The sequence below is a fragment of the Musca autumnalis genome, unplaced genomic scaffold (assembly GCF_047663935.1).
Source record: "Musca autumnalis isolate F117 unplaced genomic scaffold, ASM4766393v1 scaffold_5, whole genome shotgun sequence".
Classification (NCBI taxonomy): Eukaryota; Metazoa; Arthropoda; class Insecta; order Diptera; family Muscidae; genus Musca; species Musca autumnalis.
This window is the reverse complement of record NW_027412088.1, coordinates 60,965,825-60,977,982: the sequence shown is the minus strand read 5'-3', so window position 1 is coordinate 60,977,982 and position 12,158 is coordinate 60,965,825. Positions and strand designations below refer to the sequence as shown.

Sequence of the window (12,158 nt, the reverse complement as noted above, 5' to 3'; positions counted from 1 at the left end):
GATTATTCGAAAGTCGACTTACCTGTCCCTAGTGTTTGGAGCATCAAATACATGAAATCCGCGGAAAATATGTATGAGAGCTATATCCAAATCTGAACTGATTTCAATATAATTTGGCAAATTTATTTCTAGAAACAATTCTGACACACGTTCCAAATTTCATTGAAATGAAAGCGGAAGAAGCCTACAGAGATATACCCTCAGCCTATTATGGTATTTTCATTATTTTTTGGCCTTTTCTGGACATTTGGACTAGTCGACGAAAATATGGATTAGGATTAAAATTCAAAAGTGTTGCAGAGGAGGTACTTAAAGAAATGGACCGACATATGTAGTCCATTATGGTAGTGGATCTTATTTTGGGAGTCATATCTTTTCGATGGATATCGCGCCCACTAGTCATGTCAGTAGGTCATCGTATAACTTAAGGACCAGTATGCCAGGAAGCATGGCCTTGTCCACGGAAAACATAATACCGCTGTAAGCAGGACAACAACGAACAGCATCGGTATACATTTCCAAAGAACAGACCTTAAACTGCACTTAGACACAAATGTTGAACTTTTGTGGAGGAGGTACCCTAAGGTACCTCCATTTTAGAACTTAAACTAAATTTGGACAAAATATTAAGAGATCCAAAGTTTGGACCAAATTTGTTCAAAGATATCGTGCATACCATTTAAGTGACATTTTTTAAATATTCGGCGGAAGTACCGGAAGTTATGGATGCCTATCTTCGAACTGAAAATTTGACAAAATATGAGGAAGGCCAAATTTTGGGAAAAAAAAAATCGGTTAGTTCTATAGAAATCGTGCTCTCCACCCACTATATGTGGTACCATAGGGGTTTTTTTACACTTTACGGGCTGTTTTCTCAAGAAGTATGGACTTGCCCCTGAAAAACTTTTACCGTCGTAATTGAGGCAGCGAATGCAAGTTGCTTCAAAAAGATCTAAGTGTTTCGATAGCAGGTCTTAAAGTGAACTTATCCGTAATTTTGTGTGATAGGTACCCGAGAGAAGTCTCCCTTGTCCCGTATGGGATGTTTGTGGAACAATTATTATTAGGTACCCGAATGAGTGGACAAACATAGTCCATATTCGAACCTGGTCTATATTTAGTAGAAATGTTATGATGTGTAAAGTATGTACCAAATCGGTCACTTCCTTCAAGAGTTATCGTGCGAACAATTTTTCCGAAAACTTTTTAAATTTTGTGGGGGAGGTACCTGAAGGAGTGGACCGTTGTTCACTTATGTTCGAACTTAAATTTAGTTTGGACAAAATATTACGAACTCAAAATTTTGGACCAAATCGGTTCATCCGTTCGAGAGTTATCTTGCGCTACAACCACTACACACGGTATCATAGGGACTTTTTACATATTCAGGCTATTTGCTCAGGAAGTATGGACTTGACCTTGATGAAACTTGTACAGTCGTATAGGGGACACTAAATACAAGTTGCTACAACAAAAATCAAAGAGATTCGAGAGCAGGCCTTAAACAGAACTTCTCCGAAATTTTTTATGGGAGGTACCCGAAGGTGTGGACCGATTAAGTACATATTGGAACCTCACCTAAGTTTGGTATGGACCAAATCCGTTACTCCCTTAAAGAGTTATCGTGCGCACAAATTTTCCGAACATTTTCGAACTTTTGTGGGGGAGTTGCCGAAAGGATATAACCCATTTTCGAACTTAAACTAAGTTTGGACAAAATATTACGAAAGACAAATTTTGGACCGAATCGGTTGATCCGTTCGAGAGTTTTCGTGCGCTCCAGCCAGACAGACAGTCAGACAGACAGACGGACTGACAGGGCTAAATCAACTCCAAATTGTCTGAAACACATTTCGTCCAAACATACTTCGGGTCTAAAACCATTATTTCGATAAGACACATTTTGCCCGTATGAAAGTGTATATACCCTCGTTAGCATAAATCCAAATCGATTACTCCCTTCCAGATACAGTAGAGTCGCGATAATTCGTAATCTTCGATAATTCGTATAAGCTAGCCGTCCCTTGAGTCCATTTCCTTCGCATTTTAACCTCGCTAATTCGAAATCCTCGATACATAATTCGTATATAATTGGCGGTCCCTTGAATTACGAATTATCGAGGTTCTACTGTGTACAGTAGAGTCGCGATAATTCGTACCTCGATAATTCGTAATCTTCCATAATTCGTATAAGCTAGCGGTGCCTTGAAGCCATTTCCTTCGCATTTTAACCTCGCAAATTCGAAATCCTCGATAATTCGTATATAATTGGCGGTCCCTTGAATTACGAAGTATCGAGGTTCTACTGTATAGTGTTGAACAGCCAGGCTCCAAAGTGTCTTATGATTTAATCTTAGTATATGTTGGGTCTAAAACCATTATTTCAATGGGGTACATTTCTGATCGTGAAAAAGTGTATATACCCTCCGTAGCCATAGGCTAGGGTTAAAATATTAATTCAGAGAAATTATATAAAAAGTCATTAGTTCCATAGATACTGAATACTACCGTAGAATTCCATTGTCTATTTATCAACTCGCTATTTTTTTAATATTTAGAACAATTTTGACAATTTTTTCACTTTTCAATAATAATACATTATCCACTTATTTACATACATAAGTATGTTTGTATTTTATACACGTATGTATGTATATTTTACTCTGAAAAGCAAACACATTAGTTTTTCACATTTCCAATAATAGTTAATGTTAATTTCAAATAACAATCAATTGTAATTTGGTGAATTTGTTTGCTCCTCTTCATAAGAGTACTCGAATGTATGTACATAAATAGACGTTCATATTCAAGTAGAGAAAAAAAAACAAAGAAAAACAAATAAATTAATACCAAAATAAACAACAACACAAAAATAAACTAAAACTTCAAACAAATGAAAATTAATGGCTTCATTAATGATCCAAAATCAATGTCAAAATATCAATAATCAATTTAGGTTTTTTTTTGGTATTTGGTGTTTTTGTTTTCTGTCCCAGCATACAGTTATCAATAACACTGTGCGACAACAAAAAAAATGACGAGGAAAATCGAGTAGATTATGAAAGTAGAGCTAAAAATATGAGACACGTGTATCGGCGTTTTAAAAGTTTACGTCGGAAAGTAACCAAAATAGGCGGGGCAAGTTCCACCCATTTTTAATTTTTTCGAAATATTCGAGTTAAGATATCTTTGAATCCTTGCATTTCAGGTATATAGTGTCTTTGGCAACTTTACAGAGGAGTATGTGGGCAATATTTTTGTTAAAAATTGTAACCCTCATGCGGTTCATCAAAGGGGTCTTTTTTGTCCTTTTTTCAAAAATCTTTCAAAAACTCCTTAAAAATGTGATTGCATCAAATCCAAATATTCTACAAAATTGTTCGCCATAAAATTTTACTATAGGTCTCAGAATACACCAAATCTGTAGCTCTTCTCTAATCGCCAGGAATCACTAAAAACGAAAAACACGTTTTAGGGTTAAATTCGGACTTCATCTGAGTTTATTCAAAATTGTCCAACAAAACATAATTTTAGAGGGATGACGTCAAAGACAAAAATATTCTCCGTCAAATTTTGCTATAGGTCACCAAAGAAATGAAATGCCTATTTATTCAAAAACATTATGAATGGAACGCACAACATCTTCTGTATGAATTCACAACGAAAAACCATCAATATGATATTTACAGTATCCAATCACAACGACAAACTGTATGAAAATTGGGAAATATGGCCCTAAAACATATATATCAAAAACAAGTGCTGCTAAGAATGTTACATACTATGGTTACAGATTTCTTTTATTCAGAGACCCATAATGAAATTTCATTTGGAACATTTCTTTCTTTAACCATATTCCCAAAAAGTAAAGGATTTTGCTAGATTTTGATCCAGTATGGAATTATGTAAAATTAACAGTCCAAAATTAAAACATATAATTTCATCCAAATATATATCAATTTGGAATCTAATTTTTTTAAGGAAATAGTATAGCTAGATATATGGTTTATTCTGAAACTCATAGTGAAATTTCGTGTAGAATTTTTCATCTTTTGACACTTTTCACCTATAATCAAGTTTCATATTACTTTCATGTATAAACTCGAAAAAAGAAGGAACATTTTTCCATCAGAAAGATTGGGAAATATTTTCATGTTTTTTCAGCAAAATTGATACTGATATTTTTATGATATAGAATGTAAATAGGCATTTCATTTCTTTGGTGACCTATAGTAAAATTTGACGGAGAATATTTTTGTCTTTGACGTCATCCCTCTAAAATTATGTTTTGTTGGACAATTTTGAATAAACTCAGATGAAGTCCGAATTTAACCCTAAAACGTGTTTTTCGTTTTTAGTGATTCCTACCTATAGTAAAATTTTATGGCGAACAATTTTGTAGAATATTTGGATTTGATGCAATCACATTTTTAAGGAGTTTTTGAAAGATTTTTGAAAAAAGGACAAAAAAGACCCCTTTGATGAACCGCATGAGGGTTACAATTTTTAACAAAAATATTGCCCACATACTCCTCTGTAAAGTTGCCAAAGACACTATATACCTGAAATGCAAGGATTCAAAGATATCTTAACTCGAATATTTCGAAAAAATTAAAAATGGGCGGAACTTGCCCCGCCTATTTTGGTTACTTTCCGACGTAAACATTTAAAACGCCGATACACGTGTCTCATATTTTTAGCTCTACTTTCATAATCTACTCGATTTTTCCCATCATTTTAAAAAAAATTGAATTTTGTTGCACAGTGTAATTAAATAGGCTGGTTGGCTGGCTGTGGCATTAATAATATTTTCAATATTAATGTTTTCATATATGTACATGTGTTGATTATTATCCTTGACGATGATAATCGTCCTTATGGCGATACTGGTGATGATGAAGATGATAATGTTTTTTATTAAGTCTTTTATTACACATTTCTTATATAATTTCACTTGAGGCTAATGATGTTGGATGGATGGTGTTAATAACGCCAATGAGGATGATGATGATATTGGGTTATGATGATTTTGGCTTGTGGCAGCTTATTTTGGCCTTTCGATCTTTGGTGATTTTGCGGGAAACAACAAGTGTGAATAACGAAAATACAATCCTCCAATGAAGTTGATTGATATGCTGAACTTGAGTTCCATTGTTACAGACAGACGAATGTTGGTTGACACGTACAAACATACTTTGGGCGTTTTAATAAGTTGGCGTTGAAGTCTTTGTTTTCGATATGCCATAAATTATGGATGAGTCTTAAAAGGCTGTCTTAGCTTAAATCAATATTGTTAGAATTTTTTCAAGGACATTCTATTAAAGAAGTGAATTAAAATTTTTATGTAGAAAAAATGTAATCCCAAATAAGTTCGCAGACACGAAATTGTAACACTTTGATGTTGAATTATATTTAAAAATAGAATATAGTAAAAGCTTCTTGTCTTCAACTACAATTTTTTCGAAGATATTACATAACACAAAATTGCGATAGGATTCCAGGATAAATCCGTTGGAAAATAACATAATTTAGACTACTGCTAAGCTGTGAATTTAACGTGGATTTTTTAAAGAATATTTTTCACCTACCATCAGACCAATAAACGTGGATTTTTTAGAGAATATCTTTTGACCTACCATCAGACCAATAAATGTGGGTTTTTAAAGAATATTTTTTGACCTACCATCAGACCAATAAACGTGGATTTTTTAGAGAATATCTTTTCACCTACCATCAGACCAATAAACGTGGCTTTTTTAAGAATATTTTTTCACTTACCATAAGACCAATAAGCGTTGATTTTTTAAAGAATAAACGTGGATTTTTTAAAGTATATATTTTCACCTACCATCAGACCAATAAACGTGGATTTTTTAAAGAATTTCTTTTCATCTTCCATCAGACCAATAAACGTGGATTTTTAAAGAATACCTTTTCACCTACCATCAGACCAATAAACGTGGATTTTTTAAAGAATATCTTTTCACCTACCATCGGATCAATAAACGTGGATTTTTTAAAGAACGTCTTTTCACCTACCATCAAACCAATAAACGTGGATTTTTTAAAGAATATCTTTTCACCTACCATCAAACCAATAAACGTGGATTTTTTTAAAGAATATCTTTTCACCTTTCATCAGACCAATAAACGTGGATTTTTTAAAGAATATCTTTTCACCTACCATCAGACCAATAAACGTGGATTTTTTAAAGAATATCTTTTCACCTAACATCAGACCAATAAACGTGGATTTTTTTTAAAGGATATTTTTGACCTGTTGGGAATTTCTGGCCCATTCAGTAGCTTCATTTCCGCAGTCATGTAGTGAACAGTGTGGCTGTTGACTTTGTGGCGGATATTTTCAAGAAGAACTCAGCAAGATCAATGAGATGGGCGGTTTGCCTAATACAAATGTTATCGACGGTGGGACCTGACGACACGAGCGTACAATCATCCACGTACGTAATTATATATGTCCAACATATCAAACAATGCCGGAGAGAAATATGGTTCTTGCTCAGCTGGAAGAGATAGTAAACGACACTACTCTGCGCCCAATAAATTGTCGGTTATAATATCCCGCGCACCTTTTCCGATTTGTCACAACCACACTGTTCAACATATCAGGTGTTCCTTAACCATTGTCAACAACTTACTACTATCTGCTCCAATGCTTCAGCACTTCAGATGCTCTAGCCACTTTTTCCGCTTGTGCCCACCGACTAATCTATTGACTTCCATTATCAGTTCTCTGACTCTGGGATCATTGGGGTTCGTACCTCTCTTTTTAGGGTTTTTTTTAGTTTTTTTCACGATTGTGCTTGGAAATCGCAAGTCCTATCGAAATGGGACTAAAGAAAATGTTGTAGCTATAGAAATTTTCTACAAGATTGAGATATAGAAGTTCATATTAGGACAATGCATTGACTGTATCGCTACCTTATAAAACAAGTTCATACATGTTGCGCCTTAACTAACATTAAGTTAAAACGGCTTATACCTGGGAAGTTTTTGCGGATTTTGCAATCAGCAATGTTCATAGGTGAGAAAAATCTAAAAACAAGAAAAAATCGGTGGAGGGATTTTTAAATATATCGCGGTCACAACTCACACTTTAAGGTTTATTTTAGGTTTTCGCGATTTTGCTTGCAAACCGCAAGTCCTATCGAAATGAGGCTAAAAAATGTTGTAGCTGTGAAAATTCTCTAGAGGATTGACCGCGTCTTAATTTTTCATAGGTTATACCATTTTTGAGATATATAGATATTCAGGTCACATTTTTAGCTTTTTTGTTAGTCTTATAGAAATGGGACTAGAGAAAATCTTTTAGCTGTGAAAATTCTCTACAAGATTGGCTTTCGTAAATTTTTCTAGGTTGTACCAATTTCGAGATATATAAGTTTAAGTTGGGAAATTGCAGTCATGACATTGTTTTATAAGGAGGCGTTACAGTCAATCCATTGTCCTAATTTGGACTTCTATATCTCAATAACGGTAAAATCTATGAAATTACCATAAAGTTAAATCTTGTAGAAAATTTCCATAGCTACAACATTTTCTTTAGTCCCATTTCGATAGGACTTGCGGTTTCCAAGCAAAATCGTGAAAACCTAAAAATCCTCTAAAAATGTCAACTTGAATCGCGTTGTACTTAAAAAGCGCTCCAGCGATTTTTTATTTTTGGTTTTTTGATTTTTCTCATCTATGAACATTGTAGTTTCAGAATCCGCAAAATCTTCCCAGGTGTAAGCACCTTTCATTTAAGGTTGCTTTAAGAGCATCGTGTAACTGCAATAGCCCCATATAACGGTACCTCCTGATTTTAAGTATTTATAGGATTTTAGCTGATGTTTTTTTCAAACCAACTGTAACTTGATATTTGAGGTAATCTGACCTCAAGATTTTCAGTACTTTGGGGATTTTAGCTAATTTACCATTTGAGGTTCTTAGCGGAGACAATCCTTCTCCACAAAAATTTTCAATATTGCTCCGTGTTTTTTGTAGACCCCATGTAACAATACCTCCCGATTAGGGTTTTTGAGGGGTTTAGCTACATTTGTTGCCGAGCTACCTGTAATTTGACATTTGAGGTTCCTAGGGGTACAAAGGGGTCACGATTTTACGTGTTTTCAGGTGTTTAGCAACGATTGTTGACCGAATTATCTGTAGTTTGACATTTGAAGTTCCAAGTGGGCAAAAACTATCAATATAGGCCCATGTTTTTGTATAGCATCCATATAACGGTACCTCCCGATTTTCGATATTTTGAGGACTTTAGTTAAAATTTTTAACCGAACTAGCTGTAATTTGCACATTGAGGTTTCCTGAGGTCACAGCACCTCTCCACTAAAAAATTGTCAACATAGATCCATGTTTTGGTATAATCCGCATATAACGGTACCTCCCGATTATAGGTGTTTTGAGAAGTTTAGCTACATTTCTGCACCGTACCACCTGTAATTCGGTATTAGAGATTCGCAGTGGTCATAAAACATCTCCACCAAAAATTTACAACATAGGGCCAATTTATTTAGCCCTCATATAGGTACCGATTAGGTATTTTGAGGATTTTAAGTACAATTTTTTCCCAACCAGCTGTAATTGATCCTTTGAGGTATCTAGAAGTCACAACAATTATCCAAAAAAAATTGTGCAATATACGATCATGTTTTGGTATATCCCTCATATAATGGTAAATCCCGATTTTATGTGTTTTTGAGGATTTTACCTACATTTGATATCCGAACCACCTTTCATATGACATTTGAGGTTCCCTGTGGTCACAAAACTTCTCTACCAAAAATTGTCAACATATGTAGGTCTGCACTTTGATACGGACCGCATATAAAGGTGCCCCCCGATTGAAGACATTTTTAGATACATTTTCTGACCTAATTTATGTTTTTGAGGTATTCGTGGTCATAAAATATCTCCACCAAAAATTGTGATCAGGAAAGAAAACAAATTATTATTCTATTTTAATTTAGATAATTCATGGTGGAGGGCATAACAAATTCGGTCCAGCCGAACTTAACGATTTTTTACTTCTTTTAATTGCTTTAATTTATTTTATTTATGAAATGAACATTAAAAGGTGTTAAAGGCCGATGCTTGAAAAATATTATAAACATTTTCTTTCGTAACATTGTTATTGTATTCGCTTTCATATTTCAATCTTCAAACCCATATTTTTATTTAACATTATGGGTTCTAAATGTTTGGTACTAAAAGTCAACAAAACGAAAAAAAAACTTCACAGCATTCAAAACCATCTTTACAGTTTCAAACCAAAATCTTCAAATTATCAATTAAGGGATTTTTTATTTTTACGCTTTATCTTTGAATTGGCTTACCTTATGACACTACAAATGTTTGTAATTGTATTTCTTAATTTGGTTATTCTTCTTTGTGTTTCTTCTTCTTTAATATAAATTTTAATAACTTTGTGATATCTCCTTAATTACTTCTTAATGTAGAATATTTATTAAACTGTATTTTTACAAAATTTATATTTTCTACACAAATGAATAGGTATTTTCCAAACATTTACAAATATTTCTCTTCAAAATTATTTTCAATTTATTACATTTTCAATTTATTTCAATTTTAATTACTTCCACGAAATTGACAGCATTATCTATTTATTGCGGCTAGCTTGAAAGCTTTTTATTTTTGTTATAGTAATTTCTTTATATTTATTTGCTTTTCCATTCAATAAAATTAATAAATTTTAAAATTTTTAATTATTGGCCATAATTGGCACTTGGCAACACTTTCACACCCCCTTCAGAGTGTTTATTTTACATTATTTCACAAAAAAACACGCTGAAAAATATTTTTAATTTCACCCGTTTAAATATTTGTTGTTTATTTTTATTAAATTTTGAGGTGGCACATCAAGCATTTCATCATTAGCACCACATTAGAAACCCCGAGGCAATAATCAAACGCCGCCTCAATAATCCACTTGAAAAATTCTTAGCGCAATTTTCCTTCATATCTAAAGGTGGCTTTATCCATTCTTTAAGATTTTTCTTTCTCCTTTGTAGAATTTTCCCACGTTACAACGACATTACGATGGTGATAACTTTTCGCCGCAAAAATGTTTTGTATTCGCGTCCGCTGTTGTTATCCGTTGTCAACAATTTGAAGAACCGGCAGTTTGGTAACGACTGACTTTGCCATCTGTGCTGTTGTGCCGCATGAAGAAGATTTTTTCAAGTGCGTGCAATTTTTTGTCTCCCCATCCACCACCACCACTCCCCATTTGTTGCGGCTAACACACTGACTGACTGTTGAAGAAGACCAAGCCGGCAACACAACAACCAGCCAAACAAACATTTGCCCCCAAACAACACTCGCAAATTTGTTGATTTGTGCAACATTTCTTTTGTTGTGGTGTTGTTGTGCCGGCATACCATCCAGCCAGCCCCAACAGAGCCACACCAGCAACATTGTATCCCATCAACGTGTTTTGTGTTTGGGGGCGTATGAAAGCAAATTTTCTTTCTATTCTGCTTGTTAGAAATTATTGTGATTGTTGCCCAAGCTTGTCTGGTTTGAAGTAAATAGCAAATGGTCATTGCAACATGTTTGATGTGCTTTAAGGGCGTAGTTAAAAGGAGGGTAAATTAAATAGACATTCTTGGGAATTGGGGAAAATATTTAACTATTTTGAAACATTCGAATTTGTCAGTCTTATACCTTCTCTATAAGATGGAGCCTATAGTATCCCCTATTATTTTTATACCCTCCACCCTAGCATTGAAATATACATCTGCGACCCTAAAAATTTTATATATTCTTGATCAGGATAATATTCTGAGTCGATGATATTTTTGCACCTGAGTGACTTTTTCCCATAGGAAGGTCAATCCCATATAATGGTATGTCCTGAGGATTTTAGCCACAATTTTTAATCGAACTACCTGCAATTTGACAACTGAGGTTCCTAGTGATCACAAAACGTCTCCACCAAAAACTTTCAACATAGGACCATGTTTTGGTATATCCCCCTTATAACGGCACGTCCCGACTTTCGGTATTTTGAGAATTGCAGATTCCCAGTGGTGATATAACATATTCACCAAAAACTGTAAACTCGATCGATGGTCGATGTTTTGGTATATCCCCATATAACGAAACCTTCCGACTTTCGGTATTTCTAGGAGTTTAGCTACCCAGCAAAATGTTTGTAGCCAAAGAAGTAGTTAAATCATGAGTGCAAGTGATTTCGGACTACATCTTTTTACGTGAAAGAAGTCATGATTTTTACAAGGGCATGGTGCAGTGAGGATACTGTCTAATTTACTTCTTAAGCACACATTTTGCATTAGTTCTTTGTAGTGAATAAATCACAACAACATATGATTCAACTACTTCTTTGGCTACAAACAAAGATGTAGTTCGAAATCACTTTTATTATTTTTTGTATACAAATTACTTTTCATGGATGCAAACATATTGCTGTTATTATAATTAACAAGAAACAAATTATGTTCTTTGTCTTTTTAAGTTTTTTTTTGCAAAATTTTGAAATTTCTAAAATGTGAAAAATTTATGAAATGGATTCAAATCGGACATTGTCAAAATGTGAAGAACGGACTGCATTTTTCATGACTCTGCGTGGACTGCTTCAAAAAAAGCTATTCAATCACTACTTCACAAGGAACAACTTCAAAAAAATTTTGCTGGGTATAATTACTAACCGAACTTCCTACCTATAATTTGACAGTTGAGGTTTCTAGTGACCACGAAACATCTGCACCAAGAATTGTGCATGTGTTGGTATAGCCCCCATATAATTCCGACTTTCGGTATTTTGACGACTTTAGCTACATTTTTTGACCGAACTACCTGTCAATTGACGTTTGAGGTTCCCAGAGGTCATAAAACATCTCCACAAAAAACTGTGAACATAGGGTCCATGTTTTGGTATAGATACCCTCCGATTTTCGATATCTTGAGGATTTTAGCTACAATTTTTAATCGAACTTTATGTAATTTGACGTTTGAGGTTCACAGTGGTCACAAAACACCTCCACCAAAAAGGTACATGTTTTGGTATAGCACCCACATAACGAAACCGTCCCATTTTCGGTATTTTTGAGGATTTTAGCTGCAATTTTAAACCGAACTACCTGTAATTTGACAGT

General features: G+C 34.2%; 1 protein-coding gene across 13 annotated transcripts in view; it reads right to left on the bottom strand.

The window, feature by feature from the left end:
* Dh31-R (Diuretic hormone 31 Receptor) overlaps nucleotides 1–10,359 on the bottom strand; it is a 451,262-nt gene extending 440,903 nt beyond the window's left edge. For 5 of the 13 annotated variants that reach the window (XM_073989144.1, XM_073989154.1, XM_073989149.1 and 2 more), the window contains exon 1: nucleotides 9,357–10,359. The gene's annotated coding sequence lies outside the window, so the exon portion shown is untranslated. The remainder of the gene's footprint in view (nucleotides 1–9,356) is intronic. The other 8 variants (XM_073989143.1, XM_073989153.1, XM_073989150.1 and 5 more) reach the window with 5 other exon arrangements.
* Nucleotides 10,360–12,158: the final 1,799 nt, after the last annotated feature.